Source organism: Lagenorhynchus albirostris, chromosome 20 (genome assembly GCF_949774975.1).
Source record: "Lagenorhynchus albirostris chromosome 20, mLagAlb1.1, whole genome shotgun sequence".
NCBI lineage: Eukaryota > Metazoa > Chordata > Mammalia > Artiodactyla > Delphinidae > Lagenorhynchus > Lagenorhynchus albirostris.
The window spans coordinates 32,176,100-32,203,136 of NC_083114.1; the positions used below are offsets into that span (position 1 = coordinate 32,176,100).

A 27,037-nucleotide genomic window follows, 5' to 3' on the forward strand; every position below is an offset into this window, starting at 1 on the left:
GTCCTGAGAGGTCACAGAGAGCACGCAATCAGTGGTCCTGCTTACAGTGCTAGAGGGAGTCCCAACAGAGGCCCAGCGATGCCCCCCTTCCTGCCCATCCTTCCACCCCTGCCAGTGCAGATGAGGGCAGCAAAGGCGCTCACGGGGTCTCCTCGTCTTGGAGGGAGAAAAGGGCTGCAGGTGTGTGCGTGTGCCAGCAGGGGCTGGGGTTAGAGGCTAAGCCCTCGGAGAGCGAGGTCACCTCTGGGCTCTTAGGCAACTGCGCATCTTGTCAGCATGATCGGCACCGCTATCATTCATCCGGCCAGCCTAGAGACACTCCATCAGACGGGCTGGCCCTTTGAGCCCCATTACGGGGGAAAGGGTCAGCTTCAAGGGGGAGAAGACACTTAGTGCAGGCTGCTTGCAAAGCACAAAGTATATGTACTTAGCAACAAAGATCTCTAGCTGAAGCAATGCTCTGCTGTTTACCAAGCCCTCTCACGTTTATGATTTCGGTGAACTCACACATTCATCAAATATGGATTAGTGTCCACTGTGATATGAGTCAGGCCCCGTGCGGAGGGATGGGAATACAAAGTGAGAAAGAAAAAGAAAAAAGCTCAAGGTCCACAGAACTCTGGGAAGCAGCAATGGTCACCATTTTACAGATCTGCATTTTTCTGAGACTGAGGGACGTGAGACAACTTCAGGTCACCGGTCCTAAGTGCGACAGTCTTCCCATGATGCTCCCTGGGGACCCCTTCCTTCAGGGCTGCCTGCCACCCCACTATTCTCTGAATATATTTTCTAAGATTCAGTTCAGGTCTCATTGGCTCAACAAAACCTTGTTATAATGATAATCTAAGTTATCATGAGCACTCTTCTACAAAGTCTGACTGTACGCGAAGTTCTTCACCTCTTGGGAATGAAGCTGGTGAAAGTTACAAACTTACCCCCAAAATGTGTATTGGCAAACATGAAATGATACGAACAGTTTCAGGGTGTTGAGGGGTGCCTCCGAAGCCCATCCTCAGATCCCAGGTTAGTGAGATCAGTGTCCTGGTGTTCTCCCCACACTGCCTTCTATGATTCTCATGATCTGCTCTTCAGCCTAGTTTAGAAGCTGCTTTAGGGCATGGATTCCTCCACAAGCCGTAAGTCTGTAATAAGCACCGGACTTTGTGCATTGTGCTTGCTCCAAACATGTTTATTGACTGATTATGAACATCTGAGAAATCTGACAGTCACTCTGGAGTCAGTACCCTTTGGGTGCATTGCCCCAGAGACTAAACATCTAGGGCCAGGGCTGGGAGGCGGAGATGGAGGAAAGCAGAAAACGGAGCTAAAATTAAATAAGAGGAAGGAGACAAATTGTAAGTGAGCAGAAAACAATGTTGCGATATCATTCTACTACCCCCTGGAGACTTATTTTACAGGTGAGATTCTGGGAATTGGAAGAACCCGAACAATCTGCCTTGGATGACACGGAGAGCCAGGTTCATACAGGTGAGCTTCCCGAATCCTGCTTCCCAGCTTGGCATCCTGCATTACACTCTCTCCCCAGAGGAGAAATGGGTCAGGTTCTCGGGTTTCACGAACGCATTAAAGGCATGCCATGACAGCTGGCGAGCCAGCAAGCTCCAGGGGGAGGTGAGCGGCACACGTGCTCTGTCTTTTGTGCACCACCGTCAAGGGGCAGGGAAGCCCAGCGGTGGAGGCAGCGTGGGGGAGGTGGGATGTTCCTCTGAGCTGATAGCGTCTAATCACACCCTCGCTATTTAGGAGATTGTGGCTCAGCCTCCGCTTTGCATCCATTAGATTCAGCCCAGGGTTTGGATGCTGATGAGAGCCTGTCGATCAGATTTCCAGCCACCAGGGAGGCCAGGTACCAAGAGCAAAACTTGTCATTAAACAACGCTCTTCAAGACAGAAGCCTTCCTGGGTGAGAGTTTGTGATGACAGTGATGGCCATGATAACTAAGAAATGATCCCAGGCATGATGAGCGCGGCCATTGGAGAGTGTCCCCACCTGATCTGCAAACTAGGTCACCAAACTGAGCTTGAGACTGGTGCTTTCTCTGTGCTTATATGAACAGGTTGCTTCATATCAGCACAGGCTGAGGACATTAGCTTTGTGGTTATTAGATGTGGCCACAGGCATGTTTCACTGTCTCAACATGTGCTATGTCATGGCTAACAGACATGGGAGAGGGAGGCTGAGAGCATATGAGGACCCCATCCGTCCCTCTCAATCCTTTACGTTGGTTCCCAAGATAACCGTAACCCACATCCACAGACGCAGTACAGAGCAAAGAGGCCTAGACCCCAGCAATCTTTTATGACTCCGACTATCTAATGCTCACCAAACTTGTGACCGTGTACCACGTTTGTCCCATAGTCATCCGTTTGGCTGTGGGGTTTAGATTTGGCGGTTAGGTAATTAAAGGATCTACTATTCCAGTTCAGAAGTAAACTTAGCAATAGAAAGGAAAGGTACCAGCAAAGTACAGAAACACCCTTAGCTAATGGTGGCAAGCGAGGAGATGCTGGCGAGCCAGATGTGGTGATGCCACATCTGTCCTCACAGGCCCTCGGGGCCACTAGTGGGAAGGAAGTAGTCACTGTTCATCAGAGGTCCATGAACAGACTACCATGTGAGGCATGTCAAAGGCACCTGAGACAGGGAAGAGAAATTCAACAGTAACTGAGACACTAAGAATTTATGTGCTATTTAAAATAGTCATTTTGACAACGATTTCAACTGCAATATATGATCACAACTCACACTTTAAAGCTTAGGATATAGATTACAAATCCAGACATCCAGGCTATAATTGGAATTCTCCCATTAACTTTTCTGGTTACTCTAGGTCTTAATTTCCCCACTTACCACATGGAGAATAAATGAGCAACTCTCATTTAAGGGGTTTGCTAATATTTTCAATGTAATGAACAGTAATACACTAACAGAGCAATGGTGACATGATGTCTGAGGTTCCTAGGGTATCCAAGGGTACCAGATTTCATTTTCTATGAACCAGTTCCATAAGCAAGCAGCCACCCTGTAAAGGAGTCTTGGCTGGAAGAAAGCAAGGAAGGATTCTCTCGTGGAGACTTTGGTGGAAGCGTGATGACGCTGACACCTTGATTTTGAACTTCTGGCCCCCAGAAATATGAGAGAATAAATTTCTGTTGTTCTAAGTTACCAAGTTTGTAGTAATTTGTTACGGCAGCCCTAGGAAAATGATACACCTATAAAACAGGGAAATGAATGTTTGCCTTCCAGGGCTGTCATGAGCATCTGATCAGATAGGACATGAAAGAGTGCTTTGTAAAACTGCATGGGGCCACTCCAACATAGAGGACTACCCCAGGGCTCTGTGAGCAGCTCTTCTTAGGGGCAGTGGGATTCTGTGACAGGCTTAGAAAGGGAGTAGGGACACCTCTAGGCCAGAAGACAAGCAGCTTGAGGAGGATACTGGGTGGGAAAAAGTCACATCAGCTCCCAGTCTGGGCAACTCCATCGTGAAAGCTGAGTGGTTCTGTGTCATTACATAGCCAGAGTCTTTGATAGGGAGTTATAGCATCTACATTGGGTATGTATCCTCCACTTCTCTGAGGATGACTGCAGAGGGCCCAGGAGCGCAGGGGAGGTGGTGTCTTAGCTCTGAGGTCAGGTCCCTCACATCCCCTGATCTCCCCACATCAGAGGGTGGGGATAGGACATTTCTGTTCCCTAAATTCTCTAATGAATAAACAGAATCGTACTCAACACAGGTAAGGATGAAATGAAATAGGCTGTTGCTAATGGGAATATTATTGTTATAAACTATCTAAAGGGCAATTTGGCAATATGTATAAAGAGCCTTTTAAAAACATGAAAGGCCACTTCTAGGAACCTAACCCAACCTAACCCTAATCTAAGATGCCAACAACCTTCATGCATAAAGATGCTCACTGCTACGTGAATGCAGCCTTACAATAGGGTATTTGTTAAGTAAACTATGCTTCATAGCGGCAGTAGAATATTAGGTAGTCTTGAAAAATGATACTTATAACAGGAGAAATTCTATAAGAGATGATGTTAAATTATTTGGGATTAACAGACATACACTATTATATATAAAATAGATAAACAACAAGGACCTACTGTATAGCACAGGGAACTCTACTCAGTATCTTGTAATAACCTACAATGGAAAAGAATCTGAAAAAGAATACATATGTATATATAAAAATATGTAAATTTATATATACATATATATACATATATAACTGAATCACTTTGCTGTACACTTGAAACATTGTAAATGAGCTATACTTCAATTTTTAAAAAAATAAAACAAAATTGTACAGTTAGTATTACTGAACAATGTAAAGAAAGCATTAAAAGAAAACATTTTAGGGCTTCCCTGGTGGCGCAGTGGTTGAGGGTCCGCCTGCTGATGCAGGGGATGCGTGTTCATGCCCCGGTCCGGGAAGATCCCACATGCCGCGGGGCGGCTGGGTCCGTGAGCCATGGCTGCTGAGCCTGTGTGTCCAGAGCCTGTGCTCCGCAACCGGAGAGGCCACAACAGTGAGAGGCCCGCGTACCGCAAAAAACAAACAAACAAACAAACAAAAACATTTTAAAAGAGTCATGACAAAATGTTATTAACCACGGTTGCCTCTGGGCAGTTGGGTTATATGGAACTCTCCTGTTACTTTAAACCTTTCTATTTGTTTCTTATAACTTCCGTAATCAGCATAAAGCAAACCAACAAATACTAAGAAAAAATTGGAGAGAAAAAAATGCCTATGGCAGCAACAGTCATGCTTGGACCTGGATCACAGGTGAGCCTGTGAAAAGCATTGGAGGGGAAGCCCTGACTCTGCTGAGTTGACTCCCTTGCCAAGCTCTGTGCTTGACTCAGCCAGGGCAGGTGAGCCTGTGGCTCCAGGGCCCATATTTGGCTTTTCTCCCAGTGGCCGTGGTTGGCTGCATGCGATGTTGACCCATCCCTGTGTACATTTGGCATATTTCTTATTAATTCATATCAGGAATGTGCACCAACTTGTGTGTGAAAAATGGCAGAAACAATTCCACCTCTGTACAAATTTCATACATCAGATCAGAAAGGGCAGGTAGAGCAACTCTGGAAGGAGCCGATTTTTACATCAAGTCCCTTTACCTGTCACCTTTGTCCCCACCCTGCCCTGCCCCCCACACTCCCACTATCCTTTGGATAAACAGGACACAGCTTCCTAGGAGACACCCTTCCATGACTGTCAAGGAAGGTCTGAGCCCCTCGCACATCATTAGGAGGTCACTGAGCAGGGCCCTGCCTCTTGCCTGGGAGCCCAAGAAATCAGTCATCACTGCAGGTCCCAGGGGAGTTACCACTGGCTTCACACTCAGACCACACCCGAAGGTGCCTCAAACAGGAGAGCTTTCTGAGTCAGGTGGACATGGGCATTTCCCAGACAGGATCCCAGAGACCCTTTCCTCCTCTGCTTGAAACGTGGCACCATCAAGATTTCTCGCCGTCTAGGTGAGCAGAGAAGAATCATTTTGCAGCTAGGCTAACCCTCGGCATGCTTGGCCTGCTTCTGAGGGTGGAGAGGAAGTTTACACACAGCCCTCTGTCATAGAATTTCTATGGTAAGGCTCAGAATACACTGCAAGACAAACGGTATCCTCGGAAACCTAACAGCTCCTTGAATGGAAAAACTTCACGGAACTGTTATCTCTCCAGACAGGTAAGCGCACAAACTAGGTTTTCCAGGACAGTCCCGATTCCACATAATTAGTTCTGTGATCAGATCAGGTATCAGGAAAGGCAAGAGAACGGACATTTGTCAAGTGTCTATTTTGATCCAGGCATAGCCACTTCACGTGCATTCCCCCATAGGAATCAACCCAACAAGTCTGATGTTGGTATCAATATTCCCATTTTACAGATCAAGAAACTGAGGCAGAGAGACCTAACATTTTTGCTCAAGATGACAATATCAAGGGTATGGTCAGGATTCTGATTCTAGGTTCATCTGCCTCCAAAGCCTGTACTTTCCCCGTGAAAATCCAGGCTGAATTTTGATTTTGAAAATATGGCTGCAGGACCAGGAAGGGGGTTTTCAGCTCAGTCTTCCCAGTCTCGAATTATAAAGTGGTTCTTGCCATTCAGCTGTGGTGGGGTGGGGGCAGCAACCCAACTAAAACCCTGTGTTTGTCTTGAAAGAGATTACAATGCTCCACAAATAAGCCAAATTTGAGGCTCTCAACTGAGGAGAACTTTGAAGTCTGAAACCTGGGGCTAAGATGTCCTGTTTTTATTAATTAAAGAAGATGTTTCAAAACCATCAGATGCATCACAACCGGATTTCAGATGTGAAACCCAGTATACACATAGGCGAGCATGGCTCGCCCTTTTGGGTTATTTTCGCTCCTCCCTGAGGCTCTGCATTTCCTCAGATGAGAGTGCTCTGCTTCCCGGTCTGGCTGAGGTGAATGGAGGCCCAACTTTGCAGGCCTGGGCCCTGCTGGCCTCAGGAGTTTTCAAAGGCCAGAGAGGGATGAGTGGGCAAAGTGGGTCCTGCTGCCATTTGCTCCTCTAAGCCCCCGGGGCAGTGGCTGTGGGGAAAGGGAGGGCCACCCTGTGCCGAAGGAGGGTCCACCCTGTGCCGAAGGAGGGTCCTGGATGTGCGTACGGGCCCCAGAGCTGACTGGTTTGATACCCTGCCCATTTCTGGTTTTATTATTCTGGTAGACCCCTAACTCTGTGGCCTTGAAAATGGCGCCCCCAGGTTGGGCAACAGGCATTTCCATCTGTAACGTGTGGTCAGCCTTCTACCAGTCTCTGCCACCAAAACCCATCAGTACTGACTCCACGGGGTAAACCTGAACCAGATTTTCCGCCGCAGGCATCTTGGGATGAAGATCTGGGCCTGGCCTGCCATTCTGACGTGGGGTCTATTATATAACAGGATCTCTACGTTCCAGGCCCTTCCAAAGAAGTTGTTCGGCAGAGACCTGGCCTCAGGGCCTGCAAGGAGGAAGATGAAAACCAGCACTGTTTGGACAGTGCGGGACCCCCACTGGAGCTGAGGTGCCTGGGGATGCTTTCCATCGGGCGTGGAGGTTGAGGTTGGTGGAGGACAACGCACACTAGGGAAGGCGGCGGGCGGGGAGGTCTGAGCACAAAAATGAAAGCAAGGATGTTCCTCACGTGGGGCTGTGAGTCAACTCCACTGGAGCAGGAAGTCTCTCATGAAGAATAACAGCTCACATAATTCCGCAGAATCACTGCATATTTTCACACAGTTATTTCACTTTGATTCTAGGATCACAGCAATTTGTACCGTAGGCAGGACAGACACTGTCGACTCCATTTTACAGATGAGGATACTGAGGGTCAGGGAGGGTCTATGACTTGCCTCAGTCACCTTAGTTTCTTGCCTCACAGGGTAGCTGTGGAACCATCTGTGAAGGTCCTCAGTGGACAGACCAACACACTTCAGAAATATCACCGTGGCTGCCTGCGGTGGGCACAGAAGTGGGATCACAGCGTGGACTGGTGACCCACCTTGCTGAAAGCCTGGCTAGTGCTTTGCTTGGGTCCCTTGTCCTACAGGGACCTCCTTGACTTCTGGCCTCATTTCCTGGCCTGGCAGCCATGGGGGAGGGGGTGGGGCTCAGCTTGGTATCACTTGAATTTACCACACAAGGTGTGTTTGGGGCTTGTTCTGCACCTGAAACAGTGGGGTGCCCGGGAACTGTCATTTCCTGCCTTGACATGTCCAAGTATTTGTTTAGCCCTGGCTGGTGACACTGACTAGCCGCCCAGGCATGGAAGCAAAGGAGGATGTAGGGAAAAGTTGAGCCGCTGCAGGAACACACAGGGGGGAGCGCCGAGGCATACAAATCTTCACAATGAAAATAATCCCTTACACTCACACTGCCTTACCCTTCACAAGGTGCTTTCACAGGCCTTTCTCCCCTTAATCCTCACAACACCCCTAGGGAGGAAGGCAAGGCAACTATTACTAGTCCCTGTTTCACAGCTGACGAAATAAGTGCAGGGAGTTAAGTGGGGGGCAGAGCGTAGACAGGGGAACCCCATCCTGTGCTCCACACCTGTGCTACTCAAAGTGCGGGCCCCCAACCAGCAGCAGCAGGAAGCCCATTAGAAATGGAGCCCCTCAGGCCCCACCTGAGAGGTGAATGAATCGGGATCTGCGTTTAAGTCGGACCCGCAGGGGATCCGTGTGCGCGGTAAAGCTGGAGACTGCTGCTGACGCCGCCCTCCCCTCCCCTTGTCCTGTCTCACCAAACGTTCTTAGAGCATGCTTAGAGAAGCACCTTAGAGATGCTTCTATCTACTCATTTCAGACAAGGAAATTGGTCCAGGGAGGGGACAGGTCCTGGCCCCCGACGGCAGCAGGAATAGACAGAACCTTGATCTTGCTAATCAGTCCTGGGTCCCTTACATCCAGCTGACATTCAACTGGTATCTCCTTTGCCTTTCCATCCCCCCTCCACACCCCACAGGTCAACCCTCAGACCACCCTCATCTGCCAGTCACTCAGCCTCTCCCCTTGGTTCCAGCCTTGTGCTAAGTGTTGACACAAGTTCTAAGGTCCGGGGTTAAAGCAAACAGAGAAGTTCATACCTCGTGCTAAGTCTAGGAGCCGAGTAGAGAGGTGTGTGTGTGTGTGTGTGTGTGTGTGTGTGTGTGTGTGTGTGTGTGTGTGTGTGTGTGTGTGTGTGTGTGTGTGTGTGTGTGTGTGTGTGTGTGTGTGTGTGTGTGTGTGTGTGTGTGTGTGTGTGTGTGTGTGTGTCAGGTGGGGAGGGCCAATGCTTGGGTTGTCTCTGCCCTTGTGTGTGTGTGTGTGTGTGTGTGTGCGCGCGCGCGTCAGGTGGGGAGGGCCAATGCTTGGGTTGTCTCTGCCCTTTCCCCTCCAGCCTTCTTGCCTACAGGAGAAGGCTGGGGAACTCTTGCTTGCCTGTGAAGGAGATTCTGCTTAGGCTTTGTAAAATGCCCACTTCATTAGTTAAGTGTGAAAATGTCCAAAAACTGTGTTAATCTGCTTATGATTTCCCCTCCACTCACTGGTCACACTCTGTGCCAAGTCTGGCACCTGGGTAAAGTGATTCGTATGCCGTGGCTGGAGCTTGGGGCCAGGATTTCCCCTCCTTTTCCTCCGCTTCTGCTCCACTGGGGCCAATCAGGATGTTATTCATTTCCCTAGTTGAGAAGCAAGTTCAAAAAGGCCAGCACAGCCTCCTCTACCCCTTCCCTGTGTAAGCAATGCCAATCCCTCCCACGAGGAGGAACCGACATATTTTGTTTCTGCTACACTCACGCAAAGAGCAGGTTTACAGAGTTAGCCCAGAACGAGTGTGTTCGTGTGTTTGCTGAAACCTATCTTTTTATCTTTGGACCTAGGGTACACAATGAACTAGAGGAAGAGCAGAGTCATCCATAAGGGGGGAGAGGGAGAGAGAGAGAGAGAGAGAGAGAGAGCCAAGGCGCCAAGAGGCCCTTAGGAGGGGCCTGGATACCTCCTGTTGCCGTGTCAGACAGACACACGGCCCTGTCATCTAACCGTGAGTTAGAGCTAACAGCTGAACGGAAGAATTAATTTCTCATTGTGCTTCATTTGAGTTTTAGAAATGCCTTCAGGGTAGAAAAGTTACTAGAATAGCTTTCTCATATGTCTCAGACTGTTAAAAAAAAAAAAAGGTAAATAAATAAAAACGAAGTCATCTTTCTTATATAAATACCTACCAAACAACTCAATGAACTTGCAAACTCACCAAAACCCTCCCGGGCAAGTCATTAATGAAGAGGCCTGGATATGAGCTCTATCATCATCTTCTAAGGTAGGAGGTGACTCTCCTGCTCTCGAGTCAAGATGGGTGGTGGTACATCCCAGACTGGGTGAACCACCCCTCCTTCTCCTACCCCTGCCCGCGGTGTCTATCTTCAAGGCCCGAGTTGCTTGTACCCTTTGAATCTAGCTGCAATCTCTTCTCTTCACCTTATATCTTATTTTTTAAAGCATTGTGAGATGGGGCTGGGGGTCAGATCCTTTAGACAGACAAGGTGCTTATAAGGTCGACGAATTCTGCTGGTAGAAAGAGTACGTGGTAAGAGTGGGAAACTAAATACTAGCTTTGGCTCTGGTCTGTTCTGTGTGACCTTGTGCAGGTCACTCAGCCTCCAGGCACCTCAGTTTTCTCTACTGGAAAAGAGCAATAATAATGCTAGCTATTCTGGCTAGTTATTCGTAATTCTCAAAGTTATGTGAAGATTCAAATGACAGGGTACGAGATAGAACCTTCAAGATTACGATGTGTAATCTGCATGCAAAGTACTGATTTTGCCCTGAGAAGCCAGATGGCCCTAGGCTGGTGCTTTCACCACTTCCCTCCAACTCCTTTGAGACATAAGGAGGATGTCTAAACGGTGTGGCTTCCTGTGGCATGGGAACATCCACATAGCTTAGCTCGCTGCTCATTTCTAAACCGGGAATGTGAAAGTCACCAGTAACGTCTTTACTGTAGCTTTCGTGTTGCACAAGATCCTCCACTGCTGCCCTCCAGGATCAAACAGGCTCCCCCTGAAGTTGTTCTGATGTCCCAGAGATACCTGAGAGCCAAGAGCCTGCAGCACAGATCTTGCCATATAATAGGTGCCCAGTAAATATTTATTGAATGAATGGATGAAAGAACAAGACTTCGTTATCTTTCAGTCTGAAGTATGTACGTGTCATGGGTATGAAGGGAGCTCCTAAGGGCATTTCTCAGCCACCCTCCTACCTCCAGGCAGCATCAGTCTTTCATTTTAAAATAACTACAAAAAGAAGAGGTCCCCACGCTCCTTAGAGGGACACTCCCGAGGTCTCTACCTCAGCAGGTACCTTCTGCCTGCAATATTAGCATAAGTCTAATTAATATCTCTATTTATCCTGGAAAGATAATGTCCCAAAGCCAATTGCTTAGGAAAGATGATCTATCTTGACTGTTCATTAAAGACAATGTTTGAATTTTATAGATTTGCAATTTCACACAAGGGGTGCAGGCCCTCTGAACAACTTCTATGCCTAATAAATACCTATGGTAGAGTCAAAGGCCTTATTTACAAAGACGCTCCAGAGAATAGACGTTTTAAACATACCTCATGAATTTCACTGCTGGGACAGTGAGTGGTCTTAGCTCCTAAACATACAAATGGGTAGAGTCAGCTCCTGCCATGGCAGTAACTTTAAAATCTCTTCTTTGTCTACATGTGGTGTCTCTTCCAAACTACTTTAATAGTCAGCTTTTTAACATATGGTGGGTGTTTTTGTGTTTTTTTTTCATGCTGGATTACGTTCAGTTCCATTATTCCACAAAGTGGAATAGGCAATGAGACTGTCTACACAAGAGGGCAGTGAGGGTGTTCGAGTCTAAATGCTTTCAGAGAAGTAGCGCTAGATCAATTATCTGTCTAAACGCAGGATTTCCACTGGATTCCCGAATACTCAGACAGTTGTTCAGAAACTCTCCATTAGATCAGTGGGTTAGCATTTCCATTTCCACACATTTGAGGAGTTCTACCAGTCACAGTGGCTCATAACTAACTCCAGGGGTTCTCCAGAGCCTTAGGTCAGAATTTGTGTGTAGGGTGGGAGGGTGGAGGTATGGCTGGTGGAGTCACAAAGAGCCCCCAGGTTATGACGGAAGAACCTTCGGCCTGGAGCATCATTCTCAGACTTCCCTAATGAGAAGAATCACCAGGGTGCTTATTGAAAAACAGATTCTCAGGCCCGTCTCCAAGGTGTCCTAATAATAGAGTGGTTCTGGGATAGCGTCTGATTCTGACCTGGGAATTTTGGGAACCACGGTTCTAGAGCAGCCAGTGCTCAAATCTAGTCTTAAGAATCTCTCAAGATTGAAAAAGCATGCGACTGTCCCCCCATGACCGTGGTAGCTCAGTTACAACCATGTGGCAACTCAGATGCTATAAAGGAAAGCTGAGTGCGTCGGGAAGTTGCAGACTGCTCCCACTCTTTCCCAGTTTCCTCTGATTCTCCTCCTCCCTCTCTGACCACCCCCAAAGCCTCTCCCAAGGCCTTGCTCGGCCCCTTCTGCTTCTCAAATTTTGGCGCTTCTAAGGGTTTCACCCTTAACCCTCTTCCTTCTCTGCACACTGCACCTGGGTGAGCTTATTAGCTCTTAGTCACAACTATCATGGACATGTGACTTGACTTCCAAACTGCACTTCTAACTCGGTTCTCTCTTGGCCTCCAGGGCCATTTGTGTCAGACTAAACACGTTCCCCAGGCACCTCCAAGTCATGTCCAAAACCAATCCATTACCTTACAGCTCCAAAGTGTGTTCCTCCTTCTCTAGTCCCTAAACCAATGGCCACACTGTCTTCTTGGTGCCCTCTGCCAGACCCCTCCTTTCCCTCATCCCATTCTCAGAGCCAGCTGGTCAGGAAGTCCGGTGGATCTGACTTCTCTCAAACTCTTTTTAAAAAATAAGTAAGTAAATAAATAAATAATTTTGGGGGGCTGCACCGCGAGGCTTGCGGGATCTTGGTTCCCTGACCAGGGATTGAACCTGGGCCCCAACAGCGAAAGCACCAAGTCCTAACCACTGGATCGCCAGGGAATTCCCTTCTTAAACCCTCTTGAATCTGTCTCCTCCTCCATAGCCACTGAGTTCAGTTCTCACAGGGTCATTCCAACAACTTGACACTGGTCTTCCTGCTGCTCAGTAGACCTTCCCCCTTCTCTTCATTCTTCTTAGTGCCACCAGAGTGATCTTCTCTACAATGCAAATCTGAGTATCTGCCTCATCTAGCCTCAGGATAAAGCCCAATCTCCTTAGCACCACTGTCATCACCTGGCCCTGGCCGGCTCTCCACACCCTCCACACCATACTCGCCCTGGCGCTTTGCCCCCTGTGCCACTGAAGCTGCGGCTCCCTCTGCCTGGGATGTGCTTCCCTGGCTAAGTCCTATTTATCCTTGAAGACTCAGATCAGCTGGGGAGTCCAGCGCTCTCCTTCTGGGGCTGATTCAGGTTTTCCAGCAGGCGCCACAGCACCCTGGGCTTCCCTTCCCGAGAGCCCACATGTAGTCAATTCCACAACAGACCCTTACTGGGGGTCTATTACGGTCCAGCTACTGTGCTGAGCGCTGGGAGTTTTGGTAAAGGTGACAGGCTACAAAAAAGAACAATAAAGTATTTTCTGGTCTATCTTCTCACTAGACTGTACGTTCCTGGAGGGCAGCATCTGCTTCTTCTTCTTCTTCTTTTTTTGGCTGTGTTGGGACTTCGTTGCTGCACGTGGGCTTTCTCTAGTTGTGGCATGCGGGCTTCTTATTGCAGTGGCTTCTATTGTTGCGGAGCACAGGCTCTAGGCACATGGGCTTCAGTAGTTGTGGCTCGTGGGTTCTAGAGCGCAGGTTCAGTAGTTGTGGCGCACGGGCTTAGTTGCTCCGCGGCATGTGGGATCTTCCTGGACCAGGGCTCGAACCCGTGTCCCCTGTGTTGGCAGGTGGATTCTTAACCATTGCGCCACCAGGGAAGCCATTCTTTTTAAAAAAGATCTCTGTATCCTAAATGCACAGCACGGTGCCTCAGTTCCTGGCACCCAGCAGGAAGGAAAGAGGGAGGGAAGAAACTGAGGCTGTTTAACCTGGAGAAGAGGTTCGGAGAGCTGAGATTCTAGAACTCAAACATTTGAAGAGCAGTTTTACAGAAAAGGGAATAGACGTGTGTGTGGTGTGTGCGTGTATGTGTGTGTGTGTGTGTCTCACCAGGGGGCAACACAGGACACAGAGGGAGAAGACAATACGCTGCCACGTCTCAGACCAACACGAGAAGAGGTGTCAGCCAACACACAAGCTGCCGCCTGCAGCTGACACGACACGAGGCTCGACCCCAGCCTGAGCTCCTCCGGGAAGCCCTCCTGGAGTCACCTGCAGGGAACGGTCCTCCTGCTGCATCCCCACAGCACACGCACACCCTCCGTGGTGGGACTGTGGTCAAGTGAGCTGTTTCCATGTCTTTCAACAGCACTGTGAGTGTTTTGTCTTATTTTTGTATTCAGAGCCCAACAGAGGTAGAATGGGAAATGGTGAAAGGCTCAGACTTCTAGGGCCCTTCTTCTGTCATTTATAATAGTTGTATAAGTTGGGGAACTTAGTTACCTCTCCTGGTTCAACTTATACATCTATAAAATGGGAATAATTAAAAACAGTAAGGCTTAAACAAACGTGCCTTATACACAATACATGCTTAAAGGGACCACTATCCCACCGATTGTCACAATGACCCTGCATTATTCCGTTCTTCTGAGAAGTTCTTCTGTTTCAGAAAGAAGCTGAGGTATAAAGACACTCTGTACTAGGCCACAGAGATGGACCTTGGGGCCAGGATTTGAGACATCTCATACAGTATTCCTTTCAGGCATTACAAAAACACTTTCTCCCTGATTTTTCAATCATACTAAAATGATCTGACAATAAAAGGAAGTACTGTCTTCTCCAAGGGAATGCAAATATTCTTTGTGAATGACATCACCTCTTCCAAAGGAATTATCTTACCAAGCAGGGGAGAAGCTCAGAGCTCACACAGCCTCTAGAACAGGGCTCCACATCCTCGTCACTGGACTCTACAGACCAAAGCAACGATCCCTCGACTTCAAAGAGGACTGTGGTGTTACAGCCCTGTCACCTTCTCAACAATTCCTGCCAAATGCTGAGAAAGCGTGGCGCTCAGGTGCCCGATCAAACCACCCCCCTTGGCCTCACGATTCACCAACCTCCACACACCAGTGACCTTCCCCTTCATTCCAGCCATTCGCTCACCTGGATCTTGCAATTGGCACTTGTAGTATTTGAAGCAAGAAACCCCACATTTTGATCGTGAAACTTCCTATTTGTCTCTCCCTCACACTTCCTCATTTCTACCAATGATGATTTTCAACTTCACCGAGACTGCCAGCCTCTGGAGCCCTCCACAATATTCCAAGCCACCAGCTCCCTCCTGCTGGCAGTTCTTCACCATCCATCCCAGCTCACAGGTCCAAGAACACTCTCGCCGAGCCCCTGTCACCCCCCCTCCTGGTCTATACGCCCCCCCGCTTTGCCAGACGCATCCGGGATGGTCCAGGCAACCATCGAACTTCTCTGCTCCTGGGCTGCTGAGCTGTGCTGGAGAAAAACCATACACTTGTGTCATCTGGCGCCATGACAAATTTATCAGCCAGGCCCTCCTTGTTCCTCAATCTTTTTTTTTTTTTTTTTCCTATTTGTTCCTGGTCAGTTCCCTCCTGTATTTTCCCCCTCTTCTCAAGCTCCCCAAACCTGTCACAACTCTCTCCCTCATTCTCAGCAGATGACCTGCCAACTCACTGCCTTTGGGATTTCCTTTTTAGTTCTTTCTTTTAAAGATTCAAAAGTCCATGCATCTTAAAAGCAACCCGGTATAGGAGTGACAAGCCCAAAACACAGCCCCTGAAGAATCGTCCAGCCAGCCAGTCAGGCAGAGTAGAAGCGGAGTCTCCGGAACGAGAAAGCGGGAGCGGGGGGTGTCGGCTGGGAACAAGAGAACCGCTCTTCCCGCCTTTCCTTTCCCACTGAATACGTTCTGGAGAGTTTTTTATTTTGCCCTTGTCACTTCTATTCTTCATCAGCAGGCTGGTGCTGTGTGAGGCTGAGTGCCATCCTAAGGTGGAAGGAAAGATGATGACAGCAGGCGGGTGAGCCCCTGCCCCAGGCGGACGGTTTATAATCCAGATTACCCTGTGGCGCCTCCAAATGAGAAGGGACACAGCAGTAATCATTCCTGAGAGATTTGCGTGCACGTGCATGTGCACGCGTGTGTGTATCCATTTCAGAGTCATCCCAGGAGTCAGAAAATACCTGTCCGCAGTGGCAGACAAGGGGCTAGAATGTTGCCTCAACTGCTCGCCACGGTGGCCAAGTTCCTTGATGACCCGGCCCTGCTCACTCCTCCAGACTCATCGCTCCCCCCGCTCCCCTGTCCCTTGTGTTAAGCATAATGAACTTCTTCTTCTTCCTCCAGTGGATTGCTCCCTCTCACCTCTGGGCCTTCACATCTTCCCCCTGATGACAGCTTAAACAGAGCTTCTTCTGAGCCTTCCCTGACCCTCTATAGGTTAGCTCCAATGCCCCTCCTGTGTGCTTCCCACAGCAGAGACCCCTGAACCTACCTTATCACACACACTCCATGGGCACTGCTGGTTTGTCTGTTTTCCCTTCTACAATATAAGCCCACGAGGGTGGAGAGATCATCCGTCTTGCTCTTTACCGTATCCTCAAAACTTAGGGCCCACATTCCTAACGTCTTGATACCGATCCCTGAGAATCAAGGGTTCTAGAGGATAACAGAACACTAATATCAGTGCACAGAGGGAAGAAAGTCCCAGTGGAAATAACGCTGGGCCTAAAGGGGGAACCAGTCTCAACCAGAAGACCCAGAGTCGATCGTTGCTCGTTTCATGGTGCAATGGCTCCAACTTTCAGCTCAGGGTCTTGGATGAACAGGCCCATGTCTCTGACAAAGCAGAATAAACTGGTAAGAGGTTGGCCCTTTAAGACCCAGGGGATTTGATGTCAAAGGATGACGTAGGCAGGTGAACTCAGGTTCCTCTGTGTAAAGAGGGTTCCTGTGTTCCAGCTCCTTGTGGGTTATCGATGAGCCTCTCTCAGACTGGATCGCGGGGCTCTTTGGGATCAGAGTTGGGTGCTGGTCTGGTCTGCACCCTCAGCCTGCTCTCCAGGCCCCTGGCCCCCGTCTCCTGGTCCCTGATTTGTCTTAGCCCACCCAGGACCTTCTTGCCAACCAGATTTCACCAGGCCATCTATACCCGAGTCTGTATCCAGCCAGGTGCCCCGTCCTGCTAGAACGACCTGACTTCACCAACCAGGCACCAAACGAAGCACTGGACTTTGTGGCAGGAAGAGAAAGCGGGGAGGGGTACGAACAGAGAGGGTGCCCCATGGCGGCTGCAGAGCTGAGTCGAGCGAAGAACACCGCCACAGATTTGCTTCTCTCGTTCCAGGCAAAATGCCCAACTGGCGCTGTTTTCAGAGAAATTAAGCTGCTTTTGACTTAGACTGAGGATAATCACAAGTTCCTGGAGGATCACGCTGAGGAGGGAACTGTCAGGAGAGACATGTGATCACGCTGAGACCTGGGAGAGGAACGGCAGTGGGATGTCTGTTGTCCTGCCGCCCAGCTGTCTGGCACAAACCCCTGCATACGCTTCCTCTAACAGTGCTTCTCACCTGGGGCGACACATCAGAATCCACTGGGGAGCTTTTCAAATATACGGAGGTGCGAGCCCCGTCCCAGATCATAATCTGAATCTCTGGGGCATAAGATTGGGGCCTGGGCATCTTTATCTTTGAAAAGCTCCCCTAACCCTGACCCTCACCTTCACCCTAACCCTAACCCAGGTGACTCTGAGGCACTCCCTGTTGCCATAAACCACGGCCAGGTCTCTACTGCTGTCTAAGTCAGTGCGTCTGCCTGAGACCATTACTACGTAGAGAGCAGGGCACACACCTGCATAATTCTCTCTGCTCAGATGCCACCCTGGTGCCATTTCCAACATGAAGCTCCATGAAGGGGCTGTGCTTCTGCTCCAGATGACATTTGTAGAAACACTACCGTCCCCACCCTGCATGGCAACAGCCTTGGCCAATGTGCCCATGAAGGCGCACATGGACTGACGGAGGGATCTGGTGCCAACCCTCCACAAACCAACCCTCCTCCGTAGCCCAGCAAGTTGGGAAACTAGGGAGGGGTGGCTCAGAAGAGGTCACTTACTAGAGTATGAAGGAATATTCTCCTTTTCCTTCAGAAGAAAAATTTCTTCATACAGTGCATGGAGGAGAACCTCTAGCCCTCCACGGCATTCATTTCTGTAGTGTGCTGTTGACTGCTGTATGCCCAGAACTGCAAGAGGTGATCAACACACGCTTGCTAAGTGAATGAGCAACAGAGACTCCTTCATCTTGGGCTCTCTGGCCCAGTGAGGGAGGAGGCACGGGGTAACTCGGCAGTTGGGAGATTCCTCAGCGGTGATACTGCCCCACTCACTCTGCCTGAGAATCGAGAACGAAACATTTTTAAGAACCAAGCTCTGAACCACCACCCTAAGTTCATGATTTCCATCAGGGCCAACTGCCTGTCTACAAGTCATAATAACTTTTCTGTCCATTGTTGCTAAAAAGGCACTTTCTAGGACACCTACATTCCTTAACACTAAAATATTGTGTTATTCCTATTTGGAAATTGTTTTCCAAATCATCCCTGAAAGGGAATGTCCACTTGTGTCTCACTGCTGGCTGCTAAGTTTAAGATATTTGGGGTACTACGGAGAATGGTCCTTAATATCTAGGTGGATCTGAGGGGGCAGAGTATAGGCCAAATGATCACCACTTCCCAGAACCTGTCTCTGGGTGCTGAATCTCAGGCTACGGGGGCAGCACGGGAAGAACAGTCATGACTTTGGATCAAGTGTGATTTCCTGGGTTCAGTGATAGGACTGCTGGCCTCCTGAAGGAAGGCAGAACCGTGTGGTAAAAAGAGCACTGGACTTGGAGTCAGGAGGCCTTGGGTCCATCACCAACTAGCTGAGTGTCACTGCACAAACCTTTCACCCCTGTAAGCTTCAGTGTCCTCCGGTGTGAAATACCTGCCCTCCCTACTTGAAGCGTTGTTGAAAGGATCAAATAAAATAGGAAGTGTATATACACTTGTTCTCTCTGTAAATTCTAAAGTGGTATATTTTGAGAAATGCCCGGCTCTCGTCTGAGGACACTGCCCGCCCAGCAATCCTCTCCTGATTCTCTCCCACGTCCCTTAGCCCCCGGGCGTCCTTCCGGCTCCTCACAGAGGCACACGTCTCTTCTTTGTTTCATAAAAGCTCCAGCTTTGACTCTGGTGCCATGAGACTAAACGGCCCCTCACCCCTCCTTCTCCAATTCCTGTCCCTCCATCACACCCCCCACTCCTCAAAGATTTTAGCTCCTGGTTGGTTCACTGCCACTCTCTCCATCACGAATCCTGTCATAAGTCACACAGATGGTCCTTCCAACTTGGCCTCTCAGTTCCTGAACTTCACTTGTAGTTTACCTCCATCACTCAGTCTCAGCCGTTTCTTTGATATAATTAACAGCAACTGCAAACACTGTCACAGTCTCAAAATCAAATATCCCACTCTGACCATCACCTCCTGTCTTTCTGGGTCTCTCCCTCTAGTACCCCAGCTCCAACAATCCTTCAACACCCCTGCAAGGTCTATAATCTGCTGGTTCCACTTGCTTTTCATCGCCCCTTGGTCCCCTCTGTCCTCTCCTCCCACACGTGCCCTGTTATACTCATCCCCTCGGGTGAGTATAAGAGTGCCCCTCTCTCCCTCTGCTATACTCGCCTGGTGAAACCACGATCTTGTTAAACCCACTCTCCACTTACTCCCTGGCCCCATGCAATTACTCATAGCTGGAAAAAAAAGCTCACTGTGCTAACCGGTCTTACTTTTAACTTGATGATCACTACCTTCAAATGGGCCTCTAACGCTGCCCTCTGATCATATTTCCTCCTCATCTGCTCTCCACTCTCTTGGCTGATGACTTCATATTTGCTCCTCTAGCCTCAAACCTCCAATACCTTCTCCATCCTTCTCACCTTCAGCTGAGGACGTATTATGACTTTGCCAAGAAAACGGAAGCAATGAGAAGGGAACTGAAAGTCCCTCTGCTGTATCTATCCACCTACCTCCATCTGAGTGTATGTGCTCACTCATCAAGGCCAATCCCTCCACCTGTGCGCTAGACCCCGTATCCTCTTGCCATCATTCTGCTAGTTTTTCTTCCATTAAGAGAAAGGAAGATCCGGGCTTCCCTGGTGGTGCAGTGGTTAAGAATCCACCTGCCGGTGCAGGGGACATGGGTTCGAGCCCTGGTCTGGGAAGATCCCACATGCCACGAAGCAACTAAGCCCGTGCACCATGACTATTGAGCCTGTGCTCTAGAGCCCACGAGCCACAACTACTGAGCCCGCGTGCTACAACTACTGAAGCCCGTGCGCCTAGAGCCCACGCTCCGCGACAAGAGAAACCGGAGACGAGAGAAACCGCAGTGAGAAGCCCGCGCACCGCAACGAAGAGCAGCCCCCGCTCGCCGCAACTAGAGAAAAGCCCGCACGCAGCAACAAAGACCCAATGCAGCCAAAAATAAATTAATTAAATAAATAAATTAATTAAATTTAAAAAAAAGGAAGACCCTGTTGACCCTCCTCCCTCCTCTAGCTGCCTCCCCATTTCTGTCCTTCCCTTAAAACTCCTTGAAAGAGAGGTCTGGACTTGCTGTCTACAAGATCCTTCCTCCCGTTCTCTCTTCGAACCCACTCCAATCAGGGTGTTGCCCCCACCTCTCCACTGAAAAGGCTCTTCCACAGGCGGCAACCTTCACGTTAGCATCCCACGGCTGCCTCTCAGTTATCATCCGACCTGACCGCTCAGCAGGTCAGGTGTGCATTTGGTGCAGCTGATCCTTCTCTCCCCTCGGCTTTGACAGCACACTCACCTAGTTTTCCTCCCATCTTTCTAGCAGCTACTTTCAGTCGCTTTTGCTGACTCTTTTACTCTCCCCCTCAACCTCTAAATGTTGAAATGCCCAAGTTTACATGCAAAGCCACGGTCTGGTCAAGGAAGGATTACAGGGCAAGGGAAGCCCTCGTCTGAGCTCCTTCCCCGTCTTCCCACTGTATCCTTATCACGGGGGCTGAAGGGTGCCAGTGCCTGAGCGCTCTCCCTCACTGCACCAAAACCTCTTCTTCGTTAGCGGTGCAGGTGTGACCTGGGGATGAAGGGGAGGCGGACACTGGAGGTGAGGCAGTAAAACAGACCGAGGGCAAGGGCAGCGGCCACTGCTGAATCAGTATTCAGGCTGAGAGCTGCGGCACACGACGGCTGCCAGCCATCAGTTTCTGCAACCTCCACCGAACAACCTTCCCAGGAGGTCACGTGTTGCTTCTTGAATAGGCTGATTGAGTAACAGAGTCCAAGAGAACATGAGAAAATGGGAGAATCAGACAGGTTTTTGCAACCTTTCTTTTTTAAACCAAGATGTTAAGCTGTGGCTCACTGAGAAACTGAATACGAAGAGGGACGTGACTGCCACGAAGGAGAGAAACAAGGGTTCATTTTGTTATTTTTCCTTTTTTGGGGGGTGTGTGTGGGTAAGGGCACCAGACAGGCTTCCCATTTGAGGACTGGTAAGGATTTGCTTTGGGACACTGAAAAAAAAATAACTTTTCTCAGTGTCACAGGGGAAAAGGCATTCTTCCTGGGAAATGGAAAAGGCATTAGTCAGGGTGAGGGCAGAAGGATCTACTCCCACACGGGCCTGATTTGCCAGAGCCAATGGTGTCGGGCTGCCTCCTACCCCTGGGAGGGGCCTTCTCCTTTCAGGCTGGGCTTAGCTTGACTCACAGCTCAAAAGCCCCTACCTCCACTCAACAACAATGCCAGAAAAACATCTGCTACCCCTAACTCTCCACTTCCCAAAAGAAATGATTAAAAAGTTAGAGAAACACTTCCATATGGAAGAATCCACTCCCAACAGGTCACCACAAAGATACTTCAAACACAATAAGACAGGAAGGGCTAAAAAAAGCAGAGAAGTTCACAGAACCCACACAATCTTTTATACAGGAAAAAAAAAAAGCCACCCTGGTAACTTTGCACAGTTCAGAACACCATTTGGCAGTTAAGTATGTCCTTAATCTGCTCAATTTGCTTATTATAGTAAAGGGTTAGAAGAATTTGAGAGTGGTGGCCAAAAATACTGCCATAATCTCTATTCCTAAAGTAAACTCACAAAGTGAATTAACTTCTTCAACTGAAATATTTCAAAGGTGAAAGTCTCTCCCCTCCCCCGGCCCACCTTCCGACATAGAGACTGGCCACAGGGAAGACACGGTCACTTAAAATCAGAAGCACGTTATTCATCCAACAAACATTCATTGGGCATCTAAATTAAACAAGGTCCAGGACTAGTCACCGGGATACAAAATGAAGCATGACATTCAACCTACCTTTGAGATGCTTACACCGTGGAAGGGATGCTGCAGTTTCCAAATCAGAACTCAGACCTTCCGTAGGAGAAGGGATCGAATGCAAGCAGCAGCGGGAGAAGACAGACAGCCCTGGCTTTGGAGTCACACTGATCTAGCTGCTTAAACCTTAGCCCCGCCGTGGCTGTGTGATACTGGACGGGTCCTCACTGAGCCTCGGCTTCCTTCACTATACAACAGGGTTAGAACTAGTTTCCTTGCAGGGATGATATAATGATTAACAGAAACATACACAGGCACGCCACTGACTGTTGATACGAGGGAGACCTTTTCTGTCTCTAAAGCCCTGTGACGCGCCAAAAGGCTTCGGCTAAGAGCCTTGTGGATCTACAAGGCCAGAGGAGAAGGAGTGGACAAAGAAATGACTTAACGAGTGAAAGCAAAAAAGAAAAAGGAAAAAAATAACACCACAACCACCAAACAAAAAAGAAATTCCACCGATACTCAGTTTAGGTGGACTAGAGATGGTCATTTTCTTTGGAGAGAAACAAAACCAGAGGCAGCTCACGCGGAGCTTGGCAGGACGACGAGGGGGCACTCTGCTGCTCTGAAGGGAAGACGGGAACGGGAGGCGCTGGGCAGAGCCGGGCCTCCTTTCCAGGAGGCTGCGAGCTGACTTCTTTGGCCACCTCCCCTGGGCCTTAAATTGCTTCCTGAGGCGAGGACCTGGCTAATGGTTTATTTACAATGGGAAGAAGCAATTACCTTGGAGAACACGGAGTCATATACCCCCCATCAGCCAGGAACACGGGCACTCTCCACCAATAACCCCGAAGATATACGGAGCAGCGACTGCCCCCATTTAAAGACACGGCCACCGCTCTCCTCCCCACGCCACCCCGGTGAGGTGACTGAGAATCAAGTACGAGAAGGGGAGCCCGGGGAAGCAGGACCAGGCTTTGAGTTGGGAAAGTATAAAGTCATTTTTGGTTCTGCCGCTGCCTTTTTGTGTGATGTTGGGCCTTTTTGGTGAGACCCTTGCCCTCTCTGGGCAAAAAGACATGACACATTCATGCCCCAAATCTAGCTTCCCCCAAAGAATGCCATTGGTAACGTTAAAACAAACAAAAAATCCTTGTGGGTGAGTGGAACGAAGCACTAGGACGAAGTCCTCAGGCCTGGGAGCGTGGGCAAGCCAGGCTTGGAATGAACGCATTGCACCTTGAAACTAGAAGGCGAGATGACCTGCTAGGGAAAAACTGGCAAGGCTGCCGCCAGGGTAGCTTACCTGCGGGGTGGGCATAGGTGGGTAAGGTTTCTAGCAAGCCCCAGAGAGAAAAGGAGGAAAGCTGGAAGCTCTCTATGGGAGGAGGCTGACAAAGACAATGAGAAAGAAGCCTAAGGGAATGCAGGTTGTCTGTTCTGATATTTAATAACCAAGAACGAAAAAGGCAGAAGAGGTGCAAAAAGCTTAATAGTATTTGTAGTTCAAATTAAAGTGTTCAAAGCCCCATTATAGAGCAGGGTAACGTATGCAATGACATCTGGGACTGTAATCAGCAAAGTGCTTTCAGGAGCTGCCAAAGCAAACAGCCAAATAACAAATCCACTTTACAGATCATCAATCTGGTCCTGGACTTGCCAAGGTAAATAGTACAAGGCTGAAGTTTGCTTTGCAAACCAGGGAGCTGGGAGTTTAGCGAGGCCTTGATCCAGAGCAGCACCGTTGGGGCAGGGCCTCTGGAGCTTCCCTCCCTCGCATCAGGGAAGTTCTACAAGCCCTGCATCTGAGCAGAAGGCAGTCCGGAGGCCGGCAGAGCCCTCTGGGCCGGATGTGAACACCTCCGTGGTCTGCAGGCCGCTACAGCTGCCAGGCTGGGCTGTGCCCTCTCAGGTGCCCACTCTCCAGCCCAGACTCTGACCAGACTGAAGTTTGTAGATTTCTGAGAGAAAATCCAGCCTAGAGATGCTTTTGCTCCTGTTTCCCCTGTCACTGTGAACGGCCCTGAATTCCCAACGTGGGAAAGGCATCTCTCAGGAGTCAGTCAGCGTTCAGAGGAGACGCAGCCCTGGGCCGGGGATCGGGGGGGACGCTCTCCAGCTCAGTCATCGGGACTCCTTGCTGCTTCCGAGTCTGGAGCAGCCCTGAAGGACGGCACAGGGGTCCCCTGCGGGCACCGCTCAGAGCGTTAGGACTGGAGAAAAGGGGCCAGACCTTCTGGTCAGACCCAGCAGACGCCAGCCTCTCCTTCATTTCTGTGCCCAGCTAACCTCAGCAGCCTAGAAATACAGCCGTTTCTCTCCTCTCTCCTCCACCCAAAGGAGGAGAAAAGCCGTTGAGGGAAGCCCACGTTCTCCTTCCCTCAACGGCTTTTTGTCTTGATGCAATCTGCCCTCGTCCCTGAAGGGCAAGAGAAGGGAAATTTGTAATTAGATATTTATTTACGTGATTCTTTGCTTAATGTCTCTTTCCCCTGCTAGACTGGGCTAATGACTTCCTGGTTGCCTGGGTCTTCACCACGATGGTATCTCCAGGGCCCCCTGCAGAGTCTAGTCCACAGGAGGCCCTCAATAAATATTTGGGAGCTCTAAGGGCAGATGAACGAGAGCTACCATGTACTGAGCACCTCGTCTGGGCAACTCATCTAGGGACACTGTTTAATTCTTAGCAAGAGCTATACGAGGTATTATTACTGTGGCCATTTTCCAGATGAGAAAACTGAGGCCCACAAAGCAAAATAATCATTTAATTAAACTTCACTCAATGTGCCAACATTAATTACTTGTCAATAAGAACTCCTTCGGGAGGGAGACAGCCGCTTAGATGGTCCCTACACCTTGCATCTTTGCATTTCTCATAGTGTGGGGTTCAGAGAAGCAATGAAAGGAGTATCTGTTGAATGACCGGCAAAGAATAGCAGGGTCCACTTGCTTACATCTTACAACGCTAAGGATGTAGGGCAAAGACAGCTGTTTTGAGTGAAAGGGGATGAAGAGGTAGTCCTGAAAAATCAGGTGCCTTGACTGAGGGCACATTGTAAGTCAGCCCTGGAAAGTAGGACTCAGCGGCTAGGTCAGAGGGGAACGTCCCCGTTCCACCCCTGAGAGGAATCTGCTGCTCTGAATTTACATGGTTTTCATGGAAGCAGACTTGACTAAAATGGGGCCTCCTAAAGGGAGGTCTGCCTATGTCTACTTGATGAGAAAAAGCAATGGGCTGACAATGATACAAGGCCATGCGGGTTGGGCAGTGATGTGCCTGAGGAAGAACTCCTCGGCCTGGTCTAGGACCTTCAGAGGTAACGAGAGTGCTGGGGCCATCAGAGCTTTACTTTTGAGTGACTGAGGCCCTGCACGGGATGCAGGCTCAGGCTCTTTCTATCCAGATGCCAACGTCTGCTCAGGAACCCCGGATCACAGCAGACGTCTCAGCCTCAGGTACAGGCCAAGGTCCACAACGGGTCAGGCATCTACTGGGCACTAATGAACACTAGTTGCTGTTATAATGAGTCATCTCTGTGACCCTTATTTTTCCAAAAATTGCAATTCAATAATCTCTGTGGCTCTTTTTCTTTCTATGACCTATGATGTGTAGGTATTGGCTCGATCCTTGAATACATTCTGTACTATCCTTACATTAAAACTCTGTAACGTGGGCTTTATGATTCTGCTTCATAGATAAGGAAATTGAGCCTCAGAGAAGTTACAGAACTTGCCCGGGGTCATCCAGCTCACCTTGTCTCCCACATGCTTTTCCGTGACTTCTAAGGAATGAAGCCCACGTTCTCCTTCCCTCAACGGCTTTCGGTGGACACGGCTTTGACATGAGCTGGGAAACACTTTGTTGATGTCCCTACTGTATCATGCTCATCTGTTTACACATCTGTCTGCCTTGCTAGACTATGAACGTCTGGAGGGCAGTGAGATTGTGTCTGATCACCTTTCTGAACCTCTAGGGCTTGGGGCCCTAGAATCTGAATCTTGGGGACTCATCAAATTATAAGTTGAGTTAATATAAATGAATGAATTGATGCATGTGTGCTGACCTCATCTCTCAACCAGGGAAACAACGACCAGAAAGGTTCAGGAACTTGATAAAGCTGTATAGCTAGTCTAGCGGGCACAAAAGGGGCTCTTGGGCTTGGAGAGGAAGTAAGAGCTGGCATGATTGCATGGTATGCATGGGGTTGGTGAGGGCTGGGGGCAGCAGAGTGTGGGCCGAAAGGAAGGTATGCTATTGGTGATGGTGAAGCAGAGGCCCACCTGGCTCACAAAATGCCTCCATTCTGACCAGGGTCTGGCTTGAGGTCATCGCCAACTATGGCCTCATGAGAACTGGTGCCCGCTGAAGATTACAGGTGGAGGTTAGCAGTCGGGCACAAACCCCTTTGCAGATGGAGCTTCCCTAAGATCAACAACCGCAGCAGCAGTGGCTGACACAGTCTGAGGCCCTGGGCAGTAACTGCACTTGTTTTCACAGGGATTTCATCTTTCTGCCCACACGGGCTTCTCTCCTGGCCCACATGCCAACCAAGGTCCAGAGATAGGCCTGAGGTGGCACCAGGGAGACAGGAAGAGCCTTGAAAGAGCACCTTGATGGGGTCTATGCGGAAGGGGTAAGGAGCCACTAGGCTGCAGCCTGTAGGTCTGGGGAGGGCAGAATTCTAGAAGAGAACTCTGAACCTGGAGTTAGGAGGCCAGGATTTGGTCCTGGCTCTGCCTCTTACCGGCAGCAAGACTTCTCTGAACCTGCGGGACGTTAATTCCCACTTCAGAGGGTGGCTGTAGGGATTAATACAGGTAATGACTTTGAAAGAACTTTGTAGAATTTCAACACTACCCTTCACATGAGGTTTCTTTTTCTGCTGTCAAACTGCTTCCCTCCTTTCAATCTGCAGCCATAAATCCTATGGATCTATTTGCCCTTCAGAAACATGGTGAGCAGGGGCTCCATCCAGCGGGGGAG

General features: G+C 49.3%; 1 protein-coding gene and 1 long non-coding RNA gene across 7 annotated transcripts in view; one reads left to right on the forward strand and one right to left on the reverse strand.

Moving 5' to 3' along the window:
- Positions 1-27,037, reverse strand: part of BCAS3 (BCAS3 microtubule associated cell migration factor) — a 570,722-nt gene that overhangs the window by 26,348 nt on the left and 517,337 nt on the right. The window lies entirely within an intron of this gene.
- Positions 6,952-9,678, forward strand: LOC132511573 (uncharacterized). The gene is made up of 3 exons (XR_009537649.1): positions 6,952-7,105; positions 7,425-7,535; positions 9,408-9,678. It is a non-coding gene; the product is annotated as an uncharacterized LOC132511573 (long non-coding RNA).